General features: G+C 41.8%; 1 protein-coding gene across 12 annotated transcripts in view; it reads right to left on the bottom strand.

Annotated features, from left to right (window-relative positions):
* TMEM45A (transmembrane protein 45A) overlaps nucleotides 1–25,688 on the bottom strand; it is a 77,475-nt gene that overhangs the window by 43,400 nt on the left and 8,387 nt on the right. For 2 of the 12 annotated variants that reach the window (XR_011428888.1, XM_070242912.1), the window contains exon 1: nucleotides 13,668–13,798. The exons of 6 other annotated variants lie outside the window; for them this stretch is intronic. The gene's annotated coding sequence lies outside the window, so the exon portion shown is untranslated. Of the gene's footprint in view, nucleotides 1–13,656; nucleotides 13,954–25,688 lie in introns of those variants that run through there. 4 more of the 12 variants (XR_011428889.1, XM_070242902.1, XM_070242903.1 and 1 more) reach the window with 4 other exon arrangements.

A 25,688-nucleotide genomic window follows, 5' to 3' on the forward strand; every position in this document is an offset into this window, starting at 1 on the left:
GTGGGTGGGGGAGGAATAGCGGTGATTATGTAAAAAGGCATTGCAGGTAAAACTACAAAAGGCAGAAAAAAGAGCAGAAGACAAAAATAAGGACAAAGAACAAGGGCAATGAATAGAAAACGGTAACAAACATGGTAGATATTAATCCAGCTATATCAATAATCACTTTAAATGTCAATGGTCTAAATGCACCAATTAAAAGACAAGATTATCAGAGTGGATCAAAAAACAAAGGACCCAACTATATGTAATCTACAAGAATCCCACTTTAACTATAAAGACACATCTGGATTAAAAGGGATGGAGAAAATTATAATGCCAACAGCAATCAAAAGAGACCAGGAGTAGCTATACTAATTTCAGACAGAGCAGACTTCAGAGCAAGAAAAGTTATCAGGAATAAGGAGGGGCATTGCATAATGATAAAATGGTCAGTTCTCCAAGAAGACATAAAAATGTTTAACAACAGAGTGTCAAAATACATGAGGCAAAAACTGATACCACTGCAAGGAGAAATACATGAATCCACTACTCTAGTTGGAGACTTTAATACCCTCTACCAGAAATGGACAGATCCAGCAGGCAGAAATCAGTAAGGACCTATTTGAACTAACAGCACCATCAATCAACTGGATATAATTGACATCAATAAACTACTTCATCCAACAACAGCAGAATACATATTCTTCTCAAGCTCAAATGAAACAATCACCAAGATAAGTCACATTCTGGGCCATAAAACACACTCTAAAAAATTTAAAAGAATAGAAATCATATTATATCCTCTCAGATCACAATGGAATTTAACTAGAAATCAATAACATAAAGATAGCTGGGAAATCCCAAAATACATAGAGATTAAACAACACACTTCTAAATAACACATGGGACAAGGAAAAAAACTCAAAAGAAATTTTTAAATATTCTGAGTTAAATGAAAATGCAACTTACCAAAACTTGTGTAATGCAGCTAAACTAGTGCTTAGTGGGAAGTTTATAACATTGAATGCATGTATTAAAAAAGAAGAAAGAGGGGCTGGCCCCATGGCTGAATGGTTAAGTTCGTGCGCTTCGCTGCAGGCGGCCCGGTGTTTCATCGGTTCGATTCCTGGCTGTGGACATGGCACTGCTCATCAAGCCATGCTGAGGTGGCGTCCTACATGCCACAATTAGAAGGACCCACAGCTAAGAATATACAACTATGTACCAGGGGGCTTTGTGGAGAAAAAGGAAAAAAATAAAATCTTAAAAAAAAAAAAAAGAAGAAAGATCTAAAATGAATAATCTAAGCTTCTACCATAAGAAACTAGAAAGAGAAGAACCAATTAAATCCAAAGTAAGCAGAAGAAAAGAAATAATAAGAATTAGTGCATAAATGAAATTGAAAACAGGAAATCAATAGAGAAAATCAACAGAGTCAAAAGTTGGTTCTTTGAAAGGAACAATAAAATTGATAAGCCTCTAGCCAAGCTAACTAAGGGAAAAAAAAGAAGACACAGACTACTAACACCAAAAATGAAAGTGGCAACATCACTACAGATCTCATGAAAGTTAAAAGGATAACAAAGGAACTCTATGAACAACTCTATACCGACAAATTGGATAACTTAGATGAAATGGACCAATTTCTTGAAGGACACAATCTGCCAAAACTCACACAAGAAGATATAGACAATCTGAATAGGCTTATATCTATTAAGAAGTTGAATAAATAATTAATAACCTACCAAAACAGAAAGCCTCAGGTCCAAATAGACTCTCTGGTGAATTCTACCAAACATTTAAGGAGAAATTATATCAATTCTCTATAATCTCTTCCAGAAGATAGAAGCAAAGAGAGTACTTCCTAACTTATTCTATAAAGTCAGCATTCTCCTAACACCAAAACCAGAAAAAGACATTACAGGAAAACAAAATTCAGACCAATATATCTCATAAACACAGATGCAAAACTCTTCAGCAAAACATTAGCAAATCAAATCAAACAATGTATAAAAACAATTATACACCACAACGAAGTGGGATTTATCCCAGGTGTGCAAAGCTAGTTCAACATTTAAATATTAATTAATGTAATCCATCCCAGGAATAGGCTAAAGAAGAAACATCACATGATCATATCAACAGATGCAGAAAAAAGCGTTTGACAAAATTCAACACCTATTCAAGATCAAATAAATAAATAAAACTCCCGGCAAACTAGGAATAGAAGAGAACTTCCTCAGCTTTATAGAGAATATCTACAAAAATCTCAGCTAACATTATACTTGATGGTGAGCAACTAGAAACTTTCTTCCTAAGATCAGGAAAAAGAAAAGATATTCCCTCTCCTTTACAACAGTTTACTGGAGGTCTTACCTAATGCAATAAAACAAGAAAGGGAAATAAAAGGCACGCAGTGGGAAGGAAGAAATAAAACTGTCTTTGTTCACTGATGAAATGATCATCTATATAGAAAATCCAAAAGAAGAGACAAAAAACTGGAACAAGAAATTATAGCAAGATTTTGAGATACAAGGCTAATATACAAAATTAAGGGGGACTACATATAACCAATGAAGCTTCCATACAGAAAAGGAAATCATCAACAGAATGAAAAGGAAACCTATGGAATGGGAGAAAATATCCGCAAATCATTTATCAGATAAGGAGTTAATACCCAAAATAAAATAGAGAACTCATACAAAAAAACAAAAAACGATTAACAATCCGATTTAAAAATGGCCAGAAAAACTGAACAGACATTTTTCCAAAGAAGACAAACAAATGGCCACAGGCACTTGAAAAGGTGCTCAGCATCACGAACCATTAGGAAATGCAAATAAAAGCCATAATGGGATATTACCTCACATCTGTTAGAATGTCTATTATCAAAAAGACAAGAAATAACAAGTGTTGGGTGAAGATGTGGAGAAAAGGGAACACTTGCGCCCTGTTGGTAGGAATATAAATTGGTGCAGCCACTATGGAAAACAGTATGGAGATTCCTCAAAAAATTAAAGATAGAACTACTGTATGTTCCAGCAATTCTACTTCTGGGTATTTATCTCAAAGAAATGAAATTGCTATCTCAAAAAGATATCCGTACCCCTATGGTCATTGCAGCATTATCTAAAATACCCAAGACATGGAAACAACTTAAGTGTCCATCAATGAATGAATGGATAAAGAAATTGTGGTATATATATCCAGTGGAATATTATTCCACCTCTAAAAAGAAGGAAATCCTGCCATTTGTGACAACATAGATGGACCTTGAAGGCATTTTGCTAAGTGAAATAAGTCAGACAGAGAAAGAGAAATATTGTATGATCTCATTTATATGTGGCATCTAAAAAAATCAACTCATAGATACAAAGAACAAATTGGCGGATGCCAGAGGTAGGTCAGTGGGGAGGGTATGAAATGGGTGAAGGTGGTCAAAAGGTACAAACTTCCAAGTGTAAGATAAGTTCAGGGGATGTAATGTACAGCATGGTGACTGTAGTTAATAATACCGTAGTGTATATTTGAAAGTTGCCAAGAGAGTGGTTCTTAAAAGTTCTCATCACCAAAAACAAAAACCTTGTAACTATGTGTGGTGATGGATGTTAACTAAATGTATTGTGGTAATTTCACTATATATATATAAAATATCAAATCATTACATTGTACACCTAAAACTAATCAAATTGTCATGTTGTACACCTAAAACTAATACAATGTTATCTATCAATTATATCCCAATTAAAAAAAACAGATTAAAAAGTGATTAAACAGATTTAAAATTTAAAAGATTAAAAAACAGATTAAAATAGATTAAAAACATCCTGCACAAAGATGTTTATAGCAGCTTTGTTCATAATTGCCAAAACTTGGAAGCAACCAAATGTCCTTCAGTAGTTGAAAGTTAAATAATAGGTGAAAAAATAGTGAAAATCCAATATTTATTTATGAATAAATAAATAGTAGTACCTCCATACAATGAAATACTATTTTGTGATAAAAAGGAATGAACTATCAAGCCACAAAAAGATATGGAAGAAACCTAAATGCATATTACTAAGTAAAAGAAACCAATCTGAAAAGGCTATATATTACATGATTCCAACTACATGGCATTCTAGAAAAGGCAAAACCATGGAGACAGTAAAAAGATCAGTTGTTGAGAGTGATGTCAGCATCATGGCTGAGTGTACTTGCCCCGGGCTCACTCCCCTCCAACATACAATGAAAAAGGACATCCATACTCCAACAGAGGATATCCTAACACAACACAAAAACGTCAGAGAGACACGCAGCCACACGACAGAGAGTAGAGAGGGGAGCCTGCCTCAGAGGAGCTGGAATGGGGTAAGGGAGATCTTCGCTACCTCCCCTAAAGACTTTGATCGCAACTGCGGGAGGATCCATGAGGGAAGGAGTGGGGGAGGGGATGCTCATTCGCAGGAACAAGGACTCCCTAGGGCCCTTGCAGCCTAGAGAGAAGCCCTCTGATGGGGCAAAAACTTTCATGGGGGGTGACCTCGTCAAACCAACACCCCAGGAGACCAGTTAGTGAAAGCAAGAAAGCCTGGAGAGCACCCAGGAGACAGTGCCACTGCTCCCACCGGCCACACACCCACTCCACTGCCTGGGACCTGGCTGAAGGTGGAGGGCTCAGAATACATGGCTCTCAACCCCTACTCAGTGGCAATAGGTGGTAACTGCAACCAAATAATATCAGAATGAGAAGACCCAACCCACTTCCTCTAACAACATCTGACACTACATCAAATCTCCAGACCAGAGAGAAAATGACAAGCACCCAGAACTCAGTCCTGAGGACACACAAATATGTCATCTAAATGACAATGAATTCAAAACAGCTATCATCAAAAAACTCTATGAGGTAAAGAGAATGTAGAGAAACAATTCAATGAGTTCAGGAGCTACTTCACAAGATCTTGAAACTATAAAGAAGAATCACTCAGAAACATTAGACAGGAAAGACACAATGGAAGACATAAAACAAAATACGGATTCCCTGAATGCTCGAGTGGTCATCATAGAGCAGCATATCAGCATAACCAATGACAGACATGTTGAAATGCTCCAGACAGAGGAAGAGAGAGAACTAAGACCAAAAAGAAATGAAGAAAGTCTCCAAGAAATAGCCAACTCAATGAGGAAATGCAACATAAGAGTTATAGGTTTTCAAGAAGGAGAAGAGAAGGAGAATGCAGCAGAAAGCATGTTCAAAGAAATAACAGCAGAGAACTTCCCAAACCTGGGAAAAGAGAGGGAAATCTGGTTGGGAAAAAGCTTCCAGATCTCCTAGATTTGTCAATGTAAAAAGACCTACTGCAAGACATAGAGTAGTAAAACTGGCAAAAATGAGTGACAAAGAAAGAATACTAAGGGCAGCAAGGCAGAAGAAAATAACCTATAAAGGAAGCACAATCAAGCTTTCAGCAGATTTCTTGGCAGAAATCTTACAGGCTAGGAGACAATGGAATGACATACTCAAATCTTTAAAAGACAAAAAGCTTCAGCCAAGAATACTCTATCCAGCAAAAATATCCTTCGGATATGAGGGAGAAATTAAAACTTTCCCAGACAAACAAAAGCTAAGGAACTACATAGCCACGAGGCCACCCCCTACAAGAAATCCTCACGAAGGTCCTCATACCAGAAAAAGAAAAGGGGGGAGAAAGGGGTCACAAAGTATGGAGATAAATAGGTAGACAGAATCAGAATAGGACAGCAAATACTCAACTATAGCATTAAGCTAAAGGGAAGGAAAACACCAAAAACGAAGATAATCTTGTCACTTTAACCACAAACTCACAACGCAAGATGGAATAAGCTATGAGAAAAACAACTTTGGAGAGGAGGAGGAGAGGGACTGAACTGGTTTAGACTAAGGAAATAAGAGGCCATCAAAAAATGGACTATCTTATACACGAGATTCTGAATACAAACCTCAGGGTAACCACTAAACCAAAAAGCAGAACAGAGACACAAAGTATAAATAAGGAGAAAACAAAGAAACACATCATAAAAAACTACATAATTAAATGGGTAGACCAACACACACAGGACGAGAAACAAAGGAAATGCAGGAAAACCAGGCAACAAGTGATAAAATGACAGCATTAAGCCCTTGTACATCAATAATCACCCTAAACATAAATGGATTGAGTTCTCCAATATAAAGACAAGGAGTGGTGTGATGGCTTAAAGAACAAGATCCAACAATTTGCTGCCTCCAGGAAACACATCTCAGCTCCAATGACAAACACAGGCTCAGAGTGAAGGGGTGGAAGACAATACTCCAAGTTAATGGTAAACAAAAGAAAGCAGGTGTCGCAATACTTATATCAGACAAAGTAGACTTCAAGATAAGACAGGGAAAGAGAGACAAGACAGGCAGTATATAATGATCAAAGGGACACTCCATCAAGAAGAAATAACACTTATAAATATCTATTCACCCAACACAAAAGCACCAAAGTTCATAAAGCAACTATTAACAAACCTAAAAGAAGATATTAATAATAACACAATAATAGTAGGGGATCTCAGCACTGCACTCACATCAATGGGTAAATCATTCAGACAGAAAATCAACAAGGAAACAGCTAAATTAATTAAATGAAATGAAATGAAAAGCTAAACCAGTTGGACTTAATAGACATATATAGAACACTCCATCCAAAAATGGCAGAGTACACATTCTTCTCAAGCACACATGGAACAATCTCAATGATAGACCATATGTTGGGAAACAGGGCAAGCCTCAATAAATTTAATAAATTGAAATAATAACAAGCTTCTTTTCTAATCATAATGCTATAAAGCTAGAAATTAATTACAAGAAAAAAGCTGAGAAAGGGACAAAGATGTGGAGACTAAACAACATGCTATTGAACAAGCAATGGATCATTGAAAAAATTAAAGGAGAAATCAAAAAATATCTGGAGACAAACAAAAATGATAATATACCATACCAACTCATATTGGATTTAGCAAAAGCCATATTAAGAGGGAAATTCATCACAATACAGGCTCACCTTAACAAGCAAGAAAAATCCCAAGTAAGCAATCTCAAATTAAACCTAACTGAATTAGAAAAAGGAGAACAAACAAAGCCCAAAGTCAGCAGGAAAGAAATAATCAAAATCAGAGTAGAAATAAATGCAATTGAAACAAAAAAAAGGCACTAGAAAGGATCAATGAAACAAAGAGCTGGTTCTTTGAGAACATAAATAAAATTGACAAACCCCTAGCCAGACTTACAGACTTACAGACTTACAAAATTCAGATAAACAAAATCAGAATTTAAAGAGGAGAAATAACAACAGACACCACAGAAATACAATGGATTATAAGAGAACACTACAAAAAAATATAGGCCAACAAAATGGATAATCTAGAGGAAATGGGTAAATTCTTAGACTCTTACAACCTCCCAAAGCTGAATCAAGAAGAAACAGACAATCTGAATAGACAAATCACAAGAAAAGAGATTGAAACAGTAATCAAAAGCATCCCAAAGATTAAAACCCCAGGACCAGATGGCTTTCCTTGGGAATTCTACCAGACTTTCAGAGAAGATTTAAAACCTATCCTTCTCAAGCTATTCCAAAAAATTAGGGAGGATGGAACACTTCCTTACACATTCTACAAGGCCAACATCACTCTGATACTAAAGCCTGACAAGGACAACACAAAAAAGGAAAACTATAGGCCAATATCACTGATGAACATAGATGCAAAAATCCTCAACAAAATTTTGGCAACCCAAATTCAGCAATACATCAAAAGGATCATACATCATGATCAAGTGGGATTCATACCAGGGACACAGAGATGGTTCAACATCCTCAAATCAATCAACATGATACACCACATCAATAAATTGAGGAATAAAAACCACATTATCATCTCAATAGATGCAGAGAAAACATTTGACAAGATCCAACAGCAAGTTATGATAAAAACTCTTAACAAAATGAGGATAGAAGGAAATTACCTCAACATAATAAAGACCATATATGACAAACCCACAGCCAACATCATACTCAATGGCAAAAACTGGACACCATCCCCCTTAGAACAGGAACAAGACAAGGATGTCCACTATCACCACTCTTATTCAACACAGTACTGGAGGTTTTGGCCAGAGCAATTAGGCAAAAGAAAGGAATAAAAGGAATCCAAATAGGGAGTGAAGAAGTGAAACTCTCGCTGTTTGCAGATCACATGATCTTATACATAGAAAACCCCAAAGAATCCATCAGAAAACTAATAGAAATAATTAACAACCACAGTAAAGTTTCCAGATACAAAATCAACTTACAAAAATCAGTTGCTTTTCTATACTCCAATAGCAAACTTACAGAAAGAGAACTCAAGAATACAATTCCATTTGCAATCGCAACTAAAAGAATAAAGTACCTAGGAATAAATTTAACCAAGGAGGTGAGGGACTTATACAATGAAAACTATAAGACATTACTGAAAGAAATTGATAATGACTTAGATAGAAAGAGATTCCACGTAAATGAATTGGAAGAATAAACATAGTTAAAATGTCCATACTACCCAAAGCAATCTACAGATTCAATGCACTCCCTATCAGAATCCCAACGACATTCTTCACGGAAATAGAGCAAAGGATCCTAAAATTCATATGGGACAACCAAAGACCCCGAATTGCTAAGGCAATCCTCAGAAAAAAGAACAAAGCTGGAGGTATCACAATCCCTCAATTAAAAATGTACTACAAAGCCATAGTGATCAAAATGGCATGGTACTGGTACAAAAACAGGCACACAGATCAATGGAACAGAACTGAAAGCCCAGAAATAAAACCACACATCTACGGACAGCTAATCTTTGACAAAGGTGCCAAGAACATACAATGGAGAAAAGATCGTCTCTTCAATAAATGGTGTTGGGAAAACTGGACAGCCACATGCAAAAGAATGAAGGTAGACCATTATCTCACATCATACACAAAAATAAACTCAAAATAGATCAAAGACTTGAAAATACTCCTGAAACTATAAAATTTCTGGAAGATAATATTGGTAGTACATTCTTTGACATTGAACTAAAAAGGATCTTTTTGAATACCATGTCTTCTCAGACAACGGAAACAAAAGAAAAAATAAACAAGTAGGAGTTCATCAGACTAAAGAGCTTCTGCAAGGCAAAAGAAACTAGAATCAAAACAAAGAGACAACCCACCAAGTTGGAGAAAATATTTGCAAATCATATATCTGACAAGAGGTTAATCTCCATAATATATAAGGAACTCACACAACTGAACAACAAAAAACAAACAACCCCATCAAAAAATGGGCAGAGGATATTAAAATTTTTCCAAAAAAGATATACAGATGGCCAATAAACACATGAAAAGATGTTCAACATCACTAATCATCAGGGAAATGCAAATCAAAACTACATTAAGATACCACCTTATGCCTATTAGAATGGCTATAGTCACTAAGACTAAAAGTAATAAATGTTGGAGAGGGCATGGAGAGAAGGGAACCCTCATACACTGCTGGTGGAAATGCACACTGGTGCTGCCACTATGGAAAACAGTATGGATATTCCTCAAAAAACTAAAAATAGAACTACCATATGACCCATTATCCCACTACTGGGATATCCCACTATCCCACTAGTGGGTGTCTACCCAAACAACTTGAAATCAACAATCCAAAGTGACATATGCACCCCTATTGCAGCACTATTCACAATAGCCAAGACATGGAAACAATCCAAGTGCCCATGATGATTGGATAAAGAAGATGTAGTATATATATACAATGGAGTACTACTCAGCCATAAAAAAGACAAATTTATCCCTTTTGCAACAACATGGAAGGACTTGGAGGGAATCATGCTAAGCGAAGTAAGCCAGTCTGACAAAGACAAACATGAGATGATTTCACTCATATATGAAATATAAACAAACACATGGACAAAGAAAACAGTTCAGTGGTTACCAGGGGAAGGGGGGTTGGGAGAGGGCACAGGGGGTGAAGGGGAGCACTTATGTGGTGACAGACAAGAAATAATGTACAACTGAAATCTCACATTGATGTAAACTATTATGAACTCAATAATAAAAAAAAAAGGTCAGTTGTTGCCAGGGGTTAGGAAGGAAGGAGGGATGAATCGGAAAAGTACCAAGGATTTTTAGGGCAGTGAAACCATCCTATATGATACTATAATGGTGGATACATGTCCTTATACATTTGCCAAAACCCTTAGAATATACAATGCCAAGAGTGAACCATAAGGCGACATATGAACCTTGAGGGATAATAACGTAGGTTTGTCAAAACCTACCTCTCTGCTATGAGATGTAGACAGTGGGGAATGCTGTGCATGTATGGGGATAGGGGGTACGTAAAAGGCCACGTGAACAACAGAGTAGACGGTGTTACTTTCCAGAACCCAGCAGGGGCAGCCAAAAGGGCGCCTCACTAACTTATCCTCTATCTGGAATCTACTAGCATCTTAAAACAGCCCTAAAGGAAAACCAAAAAGTCATATTCTGTGCTCCCAAACAATTCTTGTTTTCATGAGTCAAAAAGGGTGAGACCTCAGTGACTCAACTGCAGGCACTCCTGCTGACTGGAAACCATCCAGTGCACTAAAGGGGTGCTCTCTCAGTGTCCCAACAGAAGCCAGCTATGTCCAAGCCAGCTGAGTCATCCTCCGGCCCTAGCCCAGGAAAAAGCCACCCTGAAAAACCTGCCAAATCTCACGGTCCCTTTCGAAATGTAGGTCAGGTCCCCAGGAAGCACCCTAGCCCTAAGGGCAACAGCCACAGCTGAAGATGTTTTTTTGTCTTGGTTTTTCTCTCCTTTCACCATCGTGTTGCTCACTCTGTTGCTCTCCTCTGAAATTCCTCTAGTTTATCTCAATTTCAAGAGTCTAGTTGCCCTCCTCTGTGTCTGTAACAAGATAGGTACTAAAACACAGTTACTCCTGGGGCCTCGCCAAGAGGAGATGAGAACGAGCTTCCACCGGGCCCCTATGACATGCCCCAAGTGCATCCTCCTGGAAGGACCTGTGTCTCCCATGCTAAGACAATGCGCAAAGCTGCGCCTGGGAGCACCCCCTCAGGACCAGGCATGTGGCCCCATCTCTATCACCAGACGCGAAGGGATGTAACAGTGGGCTCTGTACCCCAACAGAGGCTGGAAGCAAACCTATCTGGGGGAGCATTCCACCTTGCTTGCTTGCCTGCCAGCTCATTCCAGAAGAATTTAAGGTTGCTTACAAAGATTATTAGAGATGGCGACATAAAATAAAGATGAATGAGAAAAACAGGAAGTCGAGGGGCACGGATCTTCTGAATAAGGAACCGGGAAAGACTGGCAGCAATTTCATGATCTCTAACTTCACCTTTCTCCACCACAGACTGTCCCTTCTTTAGTGGTCCTACATGATTCTAGCTTTCTTGTCAAGGTTGCCAAAGACCTCTACATTGCTAAATTCAATGGCCAATTCTGTCTTCACCTTACTGGAGCCACCAGCAGAATTTCACGGAGCTGATCACTGGCCCCTCCCTGGAAAACATTCTTCGCCTATTTGTCTTCTTCACTGGCCCCTCTTTCTTTTCTGGTTTCTCCTAATTTCCTAGCTTTTTAAAATTGGAATGCCCTAGCTCAGTTTTTAAAACTCTTTTCTATCTGCCCTCAGTATTGGGGGATCTCATCCTGTTTCATGGCATTAAATACTATGCCACATGCCCAGAATTCCCAGATTCTTATCTGAAGCCCAGGCTTCTCCCCTGAGCTCTAGACTCCTATATCCAACTGCCCACTCAGCATCTCCACTCGGATGTCTAACACACACCTCCAACTCAAAACTGTCCGAAACACATCTCCTGACATCTCCAGACAGATCTGCTCTACCCACAGTTTTCCCCACTTAAGGGCAGCTTCATCCTTCTAGTTTCACCAAAAATTTTAGAGTCATTCTTGACTCCTCTATTTCTCTCATTTCCCACATCCATCTGTTAGAAAAGAAAATCCTGTTGGCTTTACCTCCAAAATATGCCCAGGATCTGACCAATTTTCACCACCTCCCCTGCGACCACTCCGGCACAAGCTTGGGTCATTACAGTGCTCTCCTAACTGGACTCTCTGCTTCTGCCTTTGTGCCTTTCAGTCTATTCTCAAGACAGGAGCTGGAGTCATCCTGTTGAAATATAAGTCAGGCCCAAGTCCTCCCAAGGGTCTACATGGCCCACATGACTTCACCCCATCACTTCTCCAGCCTCCTCTCCTCTCAATTCCCCACCAGGCTCACTGGCCTCCCTGCTTCTCCTTGAACACACTGGACTCGTCTCCACCTTCAGACTGTGCTCTTGCTGCTCCTCCTGCTTGAAATGCTCTTCCCCTTATCTTCTCTAAGCATTTGCTCAGTGAGACCTTCCCTGATCACTCTATCAAAAACTGAAAACTGTTTCAACACCCCATTTTCCCCGTAATATACCCCCTTCTAATATACTACACAATTTACTGACTTATTTTGTTTACTATATCTCCCTCACTAGAATGAAAGCTTCGTGAATGCAAGGTTTTTTTCTACTTTTCTTTACTGCTTAATCTCTGGCTCTTAGAACTGTGGCTGGCATATAGTAAGTTCTTCAGTACATAAGTATTGGATGGATGGACGGATGCGTAAATGGATGGATAAACAGATAGATGGAGATAGATGGATGGATAGATGGATGGATAGATGGATGGATGGATGGATGGATGGATGGATAGATTGATGGATGGGTGGGTAGAAAGACTCCATGGCAGGAATTATGCTTCAGCTGCTAAATTCCTGAAGACCTCAGAAGGGGAAAATGTTACAAACCAAGTGAAGTAGAATTCAGCATTTATGACACATGCCTTCCCACATCTACTCTGCTTATCTAATTGCAATGCTAGATCTGAACATAAAATGAAAAAACATGTCCACAAAATTATTAGAATTAAGCTAGACTTAGCTTTGTCTCAGTCAGCCACAACCCACAATAAGCAGGCTAGGATTACAGAAGTCAAGGATGGCAGGCAGGACTCCAAAGCCAGGGAAGGGGGCTGGAGGAGGAGATGATAAACTAAAGGCAACCAACTTCTCTTGAGTTTCTACCATGTAAGAGATACTGCACAAGGCTCTTTGCTAACATTATCTCATTAAATCCTTACCAACCTGGGAAGCAAGTACTATTACTCTCACTTTACAAATAAACAAACTGAAGTTCAGAGAGATTAAGCGATTTTCACAGTATCACAAATACACAGCAGAGTCAGGATTCAAGCTATATCTATGTGAACCAAGAGTCTTGCTCCTTCCACACCAAAGGTTACTCTAGAAATGGTGAACTAATTTTGACTTTGACTGTTTCAGACCAATTCTCCCCTCCTAGTCACTCATCATCCTTGCTCTAAGCAGATCAAGCATCTTAGAATTCGGGCAGAAGCAATAAGAAAGAAGAAAATAAAATTGAGCCTTTGTTTCTTAGTTAATAATGAAATTTTTCCAAAAGAATTAAAAAAAAATAAGCTGAAACCCAACATCTTTCAGTTTTACACAAGTGCTCACACACGCACATGTCCATATGCACACCCATAGCAACAAGTAGGAAAATGCAGTATTAAAAGTTACCGTGGTTTTACCTTCACCCAAATCTTTCACGGTTCTTGAGTACTGAAGACGTGCTGCTCAGCCGGTCACAATCCTGACAGATGCTGCTTAATATGTAAGACGGATGAGTATATTTCACCAGCATCAGCCTTTCAACATCCCCAGAGAAATCCCTTTTCTCCCTCCCACACACGTTTCTCCCTGGGTACTGTAGACACCGTCAGTGACCTCCGCCTCCACCAAACTTAGAGAAACCTGGCCCCTTACACCCTGCAATTAATGCCATCAGACATGCAAGTCTGATTGTCAACTCACTGTGCATGCTCTCAGCTTACCAAAAGACAACGTCCTTTGCAATTAGGGAGGCAGTACTGAGTCACTGTCCGCAGGTGTTTCTCCAACAACCTGCAAAGCTCTTACACTCATTTATTCACACTCTCACCAAGTCTGACTCCTGATGACTTATTTCTATGAACCTGTACAACCAGCAAGCTTAGGTGTCCAGTGTAAAAGCATAGTAAAAGTAGATGGCTCCCACAGGGATTAGGCCCACCCATGATTTGCTTCTCTCACCTTGGCCAACCTACCAAGCCAAGCAGCTAACACCCACTCCAACCCACCCAGCGGGGAGTAGATAAATGCTCCAGTCTGCACCCCTCACCTGAGCGGTACCTATGAAGACTAAGAAAATGCAAGAATGAATATTCATGATCTTTACTACTGTTTCAGCATTTGGACCCACAAGTCAATAAGAATATTTCTTGGTTCTTGCTTAAAAAATAAGATCTTCTGGAGTGTGTGTGAAGTCATCCATGAAATGTGAGGTTGTGCTAGCCAGGTACCATAAAACAAAGTAAATCAAGAAAATGCTTCTTTTTAAAGGACAGAAGCACCACATGTAGCCAAGACCTGATTCACTCTTTTAACTACAGGCTCTAAATCAGCATGGAAATTGTTCCAGAAGCAGAAAAGAGCCCTCTGAAAACCTCCTATTAGAGGAGAATGGACCCCAGTTTCATTGGTACTCATCTGGATACACAAACATGGAGCAAGGTGATGAAACAGGCTCTTGATTTTATTTCCTCAGTCTTCTTACACTTGGGTGACCCTGGAAGCATAGAGGCAGAACGAGCTAGGTGATCTGCAGGACCCAGAGCAAAATGAAAATGAGGGGTCCCTTGTTTATAAATTGTTGAAAATTTCAAAACAGTGACAGCAGAGCATTAAACCAAGCACAGAGCCCTTCTAAAACTGGGGCCCTATGTACCTGTGCAGGTTGTACACCCACGAAGCTGGCCCTGCAGATAGGGAATTTGTTCTCCAAGTGGTTGAAAGAGACCTGGAGGGAAACTACAGTAGAATTACATGCTCTCAGATATCATTCACCCTGGGCAGAGTGCTCCGAAAAGCTCCATGACCCTATGAAGGGTCGCTCTGTGCTGGTATCACTTGGGAAGAAGAGTAATTTCTCCCATCTGATAGAATCCTGAACTGGACTTCCACAAACACATCTGCTCCCCTGGGAGATTCAAAAGCTTCCTGAGCCTGTAATTGGTATTCATTTATTTAAGACTGACTGGGCAACAATTAACCTAATCAACTGGATTCATCTGGAAAGCTCGATCTTTATATATACATATATAGATAATTGACATATGACATTATATTAGTTTCAGGTGTACAAACAGCATCATGATTCAATATTTATATACATTGTGTAATGATCACCACAATAAGTCCAGTTAACATACATCACCATCTATAGTTACGAAATTTTTGTGTGTGTGATAAAAACTTTTAAGATCTACTCTCTTACCAACTTTCAAATATACAATACAATATCATTAACTATAGCACCCATGCTGTACATTACATCCCCATGACTCATTTATTTTATAGCTAGGAATTTGTACAGTTTAGCCCTTTTCTCCCATTTTACCCAACCTCCATCCCTTCTGCGTCTGATAACCACTAATCTGTTCTCTGTATCTATGAACTCAGTTTTTTTGTTTGGTTGTTTGGTTTTTCATTTGTTTTTTGTTCTTGTTTTCAGAGTCCTCATATAAGTGAGATCATAGAGTATTTGTCTTTCTCTGTCTGACTTATTTCACTTAGCATAATGCCCTCAGGTTCCATTCATGTTGTCACAAATGGCAAGATTTCATATCCCATTGTATATATATACCACAATTTCTTTATCCATTCATCCATCTGTGGACACTTAGGTTGTTTCCATGTCTTGGCTATTGTGAATGATGCTGCAATGAGCATAGGGGTGCATATATCTTTTTGAGTTAATCTTTTCATTTTCTTTGGATGCATATCCAGGAGTGGGATTGCTGGATCACATAGTAGTTCTATTTTTAGTTTTCTGAGGAACCTCAGTACTTTTTTCCATAGTGGTGGCACCAGTTTACATTCCCACCAACATGGAAAGATCAATCTTGCAGGGGTGAAACCCAGTAAGAAATCTGAGCCCTTAAAAAGACAAAATCGTCCCATTCACAACAACATGGATGGACCTTAAGGGTATTATGTTAAGTGAAATAAGCCAGACAGAGAAAGATGAACTCTGTATGACTCCACTCATAGGTGGAAGTTAAACACAGAGACAAAGAGAACTGATTGGTGGCTACCAGGGGAAAGGGGGAGTGGGGAGAGGGCACAAAGGGTGAAGTGGTGCACCTACAACATGACTAACAATAACGTACAACTGAAATTTCACAAGGTTGTAAACTATCATAATCTTAATAAAAAGTTAAAAAAAAAAAAAAGAAATCTGAGCCCTTGCTGGCAGAAAATTCTCGATAATTTTGGTTAAAGAACAGATTTCTCTACCCTACCAAATTGGAAGAGACTTCTTTGGTCATCAGCTTTGTCATAGTTGAATTTTATAAAAACTAGTTGCAAAAAATATAAGACTCAACCTTATGGCTAAGGGAAGTAAATTAGTCTTCGCGCAGGCTTCCAACAAAATTTTTTAGAAGTTTGGCTCAGTCAGTTCTTTTTTACCCCCTTCATGCTGTTCAGGGCCTCAGTGGAATAACCAGCAGGACCTACCCTGTCCACTCACCACCACCCCCAATCAAAATCCACTCATCCTGTGAACCAAACAATTCCTCTAACAAATTAATTTTAGAAATGTGGTTAACAATGGTAGATGGACTAGAGATGGAGGTGAGCCCAAAGGGAGGCCAGTGGAAAAGCTCATTTAAACCACACTCTTTCCTCAAAGGAGCCCACGAAAGCAACTGATTCCTCTAATCACTAGGATAACGGTCCTTCCCATAAGAGTTAGATGCTGAGCGAATGTAAGCTAACTTGCTCACCATTTCTCTACCTCGACTTATAACACAGAAAAAATACTCATTTGCCTTTATTCTTGCTTTTTTTATTCAACATGGACTCAGAAGTGCCCTCAATGAATTGCTCCTCAAATCACATCCACAGGAAAAAGACAAAAGGATGAACTTTGGTTTGGGGGTATGGAGGAGAGGATATCTATAAATATGATTTTTTGACTGTTAAAAAACAAGACAACAGGCCAAAATGGAGTCGCTTATGCTAAACCCCATGTCACCAAACCGAGACTTAATTACAGTTTTGGCTCTCCCAGAAACGGAATCTTGACCCAGTCATTCAGGTATCTCCTGATCAGTCCTAGTCAGGTAATCTGCCTGATAGACCCCTGCTGTCCTCTAAAGGAAGGTACCCTTACAGTAACCAACCTGCTGTTTCATCTAGTAGAATTTCCTTGCTCCTGTTCCCTTCTGCCTATAAAAGTCTTTCATCTCGTACAGCTCCTCAGAGCTCCTTTCTATCTGCTGGATTGGATGCTGCCTGACTCAAATAGATTTTTGCTCAAATAAACTCTTAAAATTTTTAATATGCCTCAGTTTATCTTTTAACATAACTAAACATGGAAAAGTAAAGTGATATTGTGCTAAACAATGAAGGAAAGATGATATACTTCCAGTCTGTGGCTTTTCCTGAAAACTTACTTTTTCAAGCCTTGCTGAGTTCCTCCTGAACAATGTTCCATGCCCAAATCTGGCAATATGCTTCATGGACCAGCACCACCAGATATTGCTAATGCACCAAAAGGAAAATTCAGAGGTTTCACTGGGCTCAGTGTGAGAGAAAACGCTGTTTGTCGTAAAATGTCAGACCGCGCTGTCTGAGGGTGGGGGTGGGCGCCTTCTCAGTGACAGCCCCACTCTTCTGCTTTCACAAGAACTAATTCCTGCCAGTGTCAGCATACTTCAAAATCAAAACATGCCCTCAGTTGAACTCTTTCCATTCCTAACTTTCCAAAAACTCCTTGTTTTAAAACTTTAGGGAAAGAATCAGGATCTCTTAATTTCAGGAAAATTGAAGAAAGATTGCTAGAGTGATACATAAATTCCAATCAAAAAATAAGATTCAAAAAGAGGAGGGAAACTATGTCATCACAGACTCTTCTGAATCCTGTGCGATCTCTGTGTAAGTGAGACCCTGGCGAAAGTTGCTGATGGAAGGGCCCTGGTGGCTTTGGGGGATGTGGAACAAGAGCAAAGGACGCAGGTGGGGAAATGGAAATGAGGCTGAGACTGAGGCAGCAAAAGCCTCCTGCCCCCTTCTACGGTTCGCATTGTCCAGCTGATTCTCTTCTTAGGAAAAATCAGCTCCCTTCCAAGGACCAATCAGAATGTAAGCACCTCTCAGAGCACAGAGGCAGCTTCTTCCACTCACCCTACCCTCTCTTACTCATTACCAATAATTTAAAATAATGCCCAAAGCTAAACCAGTAACACCTATCACAATTAACAAGACAACAGTTAGATTATATCAAGTTTTTCACACATTTCTCGCCAGAAACCAGCATCTTTAACTTGTCTGCATCTTCCTAGTAGCCTGATGGTCCCAGGTATGTCCAGGAGGACAGAAAGCCGTCCTGAGCTCATCAAACAGAGGCAGAAAGCTCTCACCCGTGCTCTCTTAATCTCTCCTCTCTCTCTCTTCTTTTGGAAAACACCAGAGAAGAAAAGAGTGTCTTCCAACCAATGCTGATTTGAAGTAAATTAAAGCAATAAACGTACTCCATCTACCATCTAGTGATGCTGTTGTTGTTGTCATTCTTATTAAACATGCAGGTAAACAGTGTCTGCCACCAGAACCATCACAGTGACTAGGAGAACACTGACCAGCGTCCATTCCTACACCCCAGGTATAGTAACCCAGTCCACAGTGCAGTCACATTGGGAAGGAAAGAAAAGTTTTCCAAGATCTCTGATACAAAGCCTCCTTTGTAGGTGAAAAAATGACTTTAAGACCCCTCCTTTAGGAGTTTTCCCAAGAGTTGATCTGGGCTGCAACATTTTAAGAAACAGATAGTTTTCAGCATCTAAGAGCTCTATAAGTTGTATGAAGAAAAGCCACATATCTGCACAGGCAGAGTAGGAAGGAATGTCAAGGTGCTTAGCACCAGCCAAACTGAAGAAAACTTGCTTGTTCTAACAGTGCCAAAGCCTTTAAATAGACATATCCAGAAGATAGGGTGTCAGGCTGGACTTTAGGGCAGTGATGGATCAGAGAAACACGCCTGGCGACCAAATTAAAAACTGTCCAATTCTCAGAAGGAAAAGAGACAGCCCAGGCTCAAAGCTCGGAGCTCAGTTATGGCCCTCTGGAGCTCTGAGGCCATGCGTGAGCCCAGAGTACCCGCTCTGACCGAACCTCAATCCTCCGGTGATGAAGTCAACCGTGACTCCTCAGCCTTGGTCACAGTCCCCACCCGACTGGGCTGACTTCGCTCCCTATGTGCTCCTGTTGGATTCCAAAGGCTTCCAGCTCTGGACCCTTAGCCCGCCCCCTTAGACCTGTCAGCAGATCCAGCCTCCCCGGTTTGGCTCTACTTCTCTCTAAGGCCCTTGATTCTCAGTTGTCTGTTGGCCTCAGAAGATTAGCCCCTCCTCACCCCCGACCCATTACCCCCACTTCCAGCTCCCACCCTCAGGGTACACGATGCACTTGGCCAATATTATTCTTGGCTGACTTTACCTTACTGTAACCCAGTGGGGAGGGTGGAGTTGTCAAACACAGGGCAAGTATTTAAAACACAGAAATAGACAGCAGAGAGGAACCACTATCTCAGAAGCCAAGGTAAACGTCAACACAGACCACGGTCTGGCAGAGGCTGGCTTGCTGTGTATGAAATGTCACAGCGAAGGCCTCCACTGTCTGATGGTTTAATGGTACAAAAATGTGCACGCAGGCGCACCCCCAGCAAGTCAGGGATAGTGTATTTCCATTTTAAGCACAACTGCTTTACCATTTTGGGGTGCCAGACACTATGAATTTGACCTTGTTGGGCAATGGATCCTTTGTTACTCCTGTAAATGTTCTTGAGCTCCGCTCCAGGAGTGGGTAACTCGGAAGCAGTTTGCTCCTTTGGGGTGCTGCATTCCTACGGTTTGTTAGGCACGTCGGAACAGCGCTTGGTGTCAGGCTGATGACTCCCCACCACTGAGGCCAGACCTTCCTGGCTATTCTACCCAATACCTCGTCCTTAGGAGTTTCCCAGTTTGGTTGTGGGCAAGAGGAAACATTCCTGGCCCTCGGTGAGTGCAGGGCATTGTTCTCTACTCCCTTCCTGCCTCTCCTTGCTCAGCTGCCTTCATTTCCTCACCTCACCTCCCCAGAGTCCCCTCCACATCCCCCTCATCCAGCTTCCGTTCTACGCATACACCCAGCCTCCCCCCTACACACACACCCAGCCTCCCCACACACAACACACACCCAGCCTCCGCTCTACGCACACACCCAGCCTCCCCTCTACACACACACCCAGCCTCCCCTCCACACACACACACACACAGCCTCCCCTCTACACACACCCAGCCTCCCCTCCACACACACACACACCCAGCCTCCCCCCACACACACACACCCAACCTCCCCTCTACACACACACCCAGCCTCCCCCCCACACACACACACAGCCTCCCCTCTACACACACCCAGCCTCCCTTCCACACACACACCCAGCCTCCCTTCCACACACACACACCCAGCCTCCGCTCTATGCACACACCCAGCCTCCCCTCTACACACACACCCAGCCTCCCCCCACACACACACCCAGCCTCCCCTCCACACACACACACACACACACACACATAGCCTCCCCTCTACATACACCCAGCCTCCCTTCCACACACACACACCCAGCCTCCCCCCACACACACACACCCAGCCTCCCCTCTACACACACACCCAGCCTCCCCTCCACACACACACACAGCCTCCCCTCTACACACACCCAGCCTCCCTTCCACACACACACCCAGCCTCCCTTCCACACACACACCCAGCTTCCCCTCCACACACACACACACACACACACACAGCCTCCCCTCTACACACACCCAGCCTCCCTTCCACACACACCCAGCCTCCCCTCCACACACACACACCCAGCCTCCCCCACACACACACCCCCAGCCTCCCCCCCACACACACCCCCAGCCTCCCCTCCAAACACACACCCCCAGCCTCCCCTCCAAACACACACACCCAGCCTCCCCTCCAAACACACACACCCAGCCTCCCCTTCACACATACACACACACACACCTCTCCACACACAGCCAGCCTCCAGTAGTTTCCTCAGGCACATGTGCTCATCAGTACTGTGCTGAACACTTGAGGGGCCTTTCTGAAGATCTGAGGGCCCCTCTCTCCCTCTGTTGCTGGTCTTCCATCCTATGACCTCCAGCCGCCTTTGTCTCCCTGGGCCCCCAGCAGCCTCTCCTGAGCCTGGGAGTCTCAGTTACCCTGGGGTTCCCTCCCTGGGAAGTCTCACCCTGGCAACTCTCCAGGCGGGCAGCTGGAGAAGTCCTCATGCTCACCTCTTTCGTTTTCCGGTTTCTTAGAGATGATTGCTTCCCATTGCCTGATGACCAGTGTTTCAAAAACCATTGTTTCATACATTTTGTGTGATATTTTAGATTATTTCAGGCAAAAGGGTAAATCGTCCCTGTTATTCAGTCTTTGGCACAAACAGAACTTCTTTAAAATTCAGTCAACTTTGCACTCAATACTAATATTATTATACAGAAAAGACACTACTTTAACCTGTGTTTTTCAAAGTAAGGTCCATGAACCACCGACGGCAGAATCGCCTGGATGCTTGACAAAAATGCACATTCTTAGATCACATCCCGAGATCTACTGAACATAAATCTCTTGCCACTAAAATTTAAGAATCGTTGCCATTACCATGACAATTCATTAACAAAAGACAATAAAATCCTCTCTGACAGTTTGGAAATCATTGGAATAGGAAACGGATTAAAAAGCCAAGGAGAATATTGCGAGTTCAGCTTGAAATGATGTCAACATAGGCGTGACCCTCTGCCAGCTCTTCCAGCTGGAAAGCACACGTCCTAGAAACCGTGACTCTCTGTGGCTGAACCAACAAACTTGCATCTCACTGCTTGATTCTCATTCGTTGCAACAGTAGCGCCCCATCTGGAGGCCGAAAAGCAGTGGTGAGAGAAGGAGAGGATCTCGGTTGCCTCCACACAAGAGGCCCTCTGGATGGCAGGCACCAAAGGGCCAAAGCCAAACCAGCCCGGAAACTGTTTAGTCAGGACGGGTGTTTCCCCCTCAGCTCATTAAATAAAGTCATGCTCCCCATGGATGAACTCTCACCAACAGTTACAACAATCACACTATCAATCTTTTATTCCCCAGTCTCAAGAGGACTTAGAGTGACCCCTCCACCATCTTGGCTCACAAGAGTCTCATTTTCTGGGGAAGGAAACAAACAGCCTAAAAAGCACGTTAAAGGTGTCAGCAGAAGAGAGGAGTCCATCAGAGGAGCAGTAGTTGCACTATGAGAGCAGAGCTGCTCACAAATCTTCTCCAGGACTCAGTGTGGGCCATCTCACTCATTGTGAAACTAGTGGGAAGGTTCTCGGTACTGGAGCAAGGGATGGGCGCACATGTCCATGCCTAAGCTAGCAGATGGAAGAGCAGAGCAAAGTGCATCTCACATCCCAAGTCATTACGTGTCCTCAACTTGATCCTACTGTTTTATCCCAAGTCTGACTACCCTGCATTGACGAAGGAGTGGGAGAGGCGGGGATGGGGGTGAGTGGACAGAGGCACAGCCAGGTCACCCAGGGCCCTTTAGGCCATGGCGAACATCTGGTTCTATTTTAAATGCAGTGGGAAGCCACTGGAGGGTTTAAGCAGGAGAATGATGGGGACTTATGTGTATTTTTTGTTTGTTTTTTCGTTTGTTTGGTTTTTGAGGAAGATTAGCCCTGAGCTAACATCTACTGCCAATCCTCCTCTTTTTGCTGAGGAAGACTGGCCCTGAGCTAACATCCGTGCCCATCTTCCTCTACTTTATATGTGGGACGCCTGCCACAGCATGGCTGGCCAAGCGGTGCCATGTCCGCACCCAGGATCCGAACCAGCCAACCCCGGGCCACCGAAGCAGAACGTGTGCACGTAACCGCTGCGCCACCGGGCCAGCCCCCCTTATGTGTATTTTTAAAGAATCATCCTGGTTGTTTTGTGGCATGTGGCTTACAGGGGGCAGGAAGGAGAGCCCAGGACAGCGCTGGGGGCCCCAGTCTGTGGACCAGTGCTAGGCAGCACGCTGTTTACCACCTGCAACAAGATAAGTACAGAAATGGACAAGTAAATGTTTAGAACCTTTAAAACATTTTAAAGTAATTTGACATTGCTGTAACATCTAAGAAAGAGTTTTTATATTTTCACAAAAATATCAGGCCACGTTGGACTGAGGGAAAAAATAAAACCAAAACCAAAGTGGTCCTTTAGCCTAGATAGTTTGAGACACTCCCGCAGTGATTCAGGCCAAGGTGGTGGATGCTCGAACTAGGGCAGGTCAGGCACAGAGAGGACAAAGAGGTTCACGCTCCCAGGATCACAAAGGATGGTGAGAGGAGTCTGGAAGGTTGGGATAAGGAGGCTGGCTCACACAGCGATACCTTTGCCTCTGCTGACCTGCACTAGACCCGACTGCTTACCGAGTCTCTGAATAGTGGTAACCCATAACAGTTGCTTCAGTCCTGAGGGTAATATTGCATACAGCATAAATGTTAAGAGTCGAGACACTGGAGAGAGGCAATCTGTATTTAAATCCTGATTTCACCACTGTGTGACCTTGGATGAGTTACTTAACCTCTCTGGGCCTCAGTTACCTCATCTATACAATGTAAATAATAATAGCCTCTGCCCCATCAGGTGTCCACAAAGATACACTGAAAAGAACTCTGAGAAGAGGCTGACACCTAACAGTCATTCACTCAGCCACTGGTTGTTCATGTGTCTTTCTGTGAAGGACGAGCTGTAGAGCATGATTGTGGTTGTGTGACCCCTCACCTCTGGGGAGCACATTACTGTTTACAAAGCACCATCACATGTTACTTCATGAATCCTCTCTGAGAAGTGGGGAGAGATAGGCTCAACTTTCTGATGAGAAAAATGAGGGTTAGTGTCTATAGCGAGGTTCCCAAACTTGCTCCTGGAGGATGAGGTGTTGATTCATCCATCTACTCCCCACAGCGGAGATAACCTGTCGGAAAAGTCATAGAAGTAGAAAGAAGAAAACAAGAAACTGAGGGCAGAGCGGAAGAAGGGAGAGCAACACCAGAGATGGAGAAGCTGGAGAAGCTGGAGGAGCTGGGGGCTCAGTTCTCCAGTGTTTTTGAGTGGATTCAAGCTCCTAGAGACCCTGTGGACAGCAGAGGGAACCCCGTCCGGTCTTTCTGAGCCATCCTCTCCCCTTCCAGTGCTATATCAGACACTCCTTGGCTATTCATAGGGTTTTCATGGCCAATTTTTTTTGGAAGTGGGTGGCCAGCTTCTTCTTCCTGGTCTGTCTGAGTCTAGGAGCTCCACTGAAACCTACCTACCATGGATGACCCTGTAGATATTTGAAATCCCAGTGGCAGAGCTTTCAGCATCACAGCAACATGCAGCCACCACAGTGTGACAATGGACAGCCGGGTGGTGTGGTTCCCTGACTAAAACGATCTCAGGTCACAGCAGTGAGAGCGGCAAACCTTCACCACCAGGCCACCAGTCAGTTCTCCTTTGTACTTGCTTAAAGGTAAGGTGCTTCTAGGACTCTGACCCCAGTGCCTCCTAGTCTTCCTCAATGCACCTTTTTTCTCCCCTCGTCACCCTCCCTTCCTCTGGCTTTTATCTCCAAGCTTCAGCTATGACACAATTTTGGTGTGAGCTTTTTTGATGATTTTTTCTTCTTCACTAGCATTTTTAATATTATTAAATTTTCATTATCAATAAATATACAGGGTCCCTAAAACTGTCCTAAATGTGCTTCTTACTACCATCTATCTCTCTGTTTTGGCTTTTCCTCTCTTCCTTTAACAGTTTTCCATAATCATTAGGCTGAACTACGCCTGACTTGCTGGGAGAGGGGCAGCAAAAACCAAATAATTGGAGAATTCCCTGAGCTAAAGGCAGACTTGGATATTCAAATTGAAAGGATGAATCAAGAGGAAACAAGATGTTAAAAAAACAAACAACAATGAAAGATCCATGTCTAGATGTATCAAAGGGAAATTCAGAACTTTATTCTTTTTTTAATTTAAAGTGTGGCGGTAGTGATCATTTCGTAAACTATTTAATGTTGAATCACTATGTTGTACACCTGAAACTAACATGATAGTGTATGTCAACTATTCTTCAATTAAAAAATAAAAAATAAAGTGTGGGAGGTAGTAATTTAATGTAGGGCCATTTGAATATGAGGGATGTCTTTTGAATTTTATGACAATAGTTAATAAACCAAATATTATTTTAACTGTGAAGGAAGCTTTTTTTTCTTTTATTTCTTTTTTTGGCAGGGGAAGATTCACCCTAAACTAATATCTGTTGCCAATCTTCCTCCTTTTTCTTCCTTTCCCCCCAACAAAGCCCCAGTACATAATTGCGTGTAGTTGTAAATTCTTCTAGCTCTTGTATGTGAGCCACCAGCACAGCGTGGCTACTGACAGACAAGTGGTGTG

This window comes from Equus caballus, chromosome 19 (assembly GCF_041296265.1).
Source record: "Equus caballus isolate H_3958 breed thoroughbred chromosome 19, TB-T2T, whole genome shotgun sequence".
NCBI classification, from domain to species: Eukaryota; Metazoa; Chordata; class Mammalia; order Perissodactyla; family Equidae; genus Equus; species Equus caballus.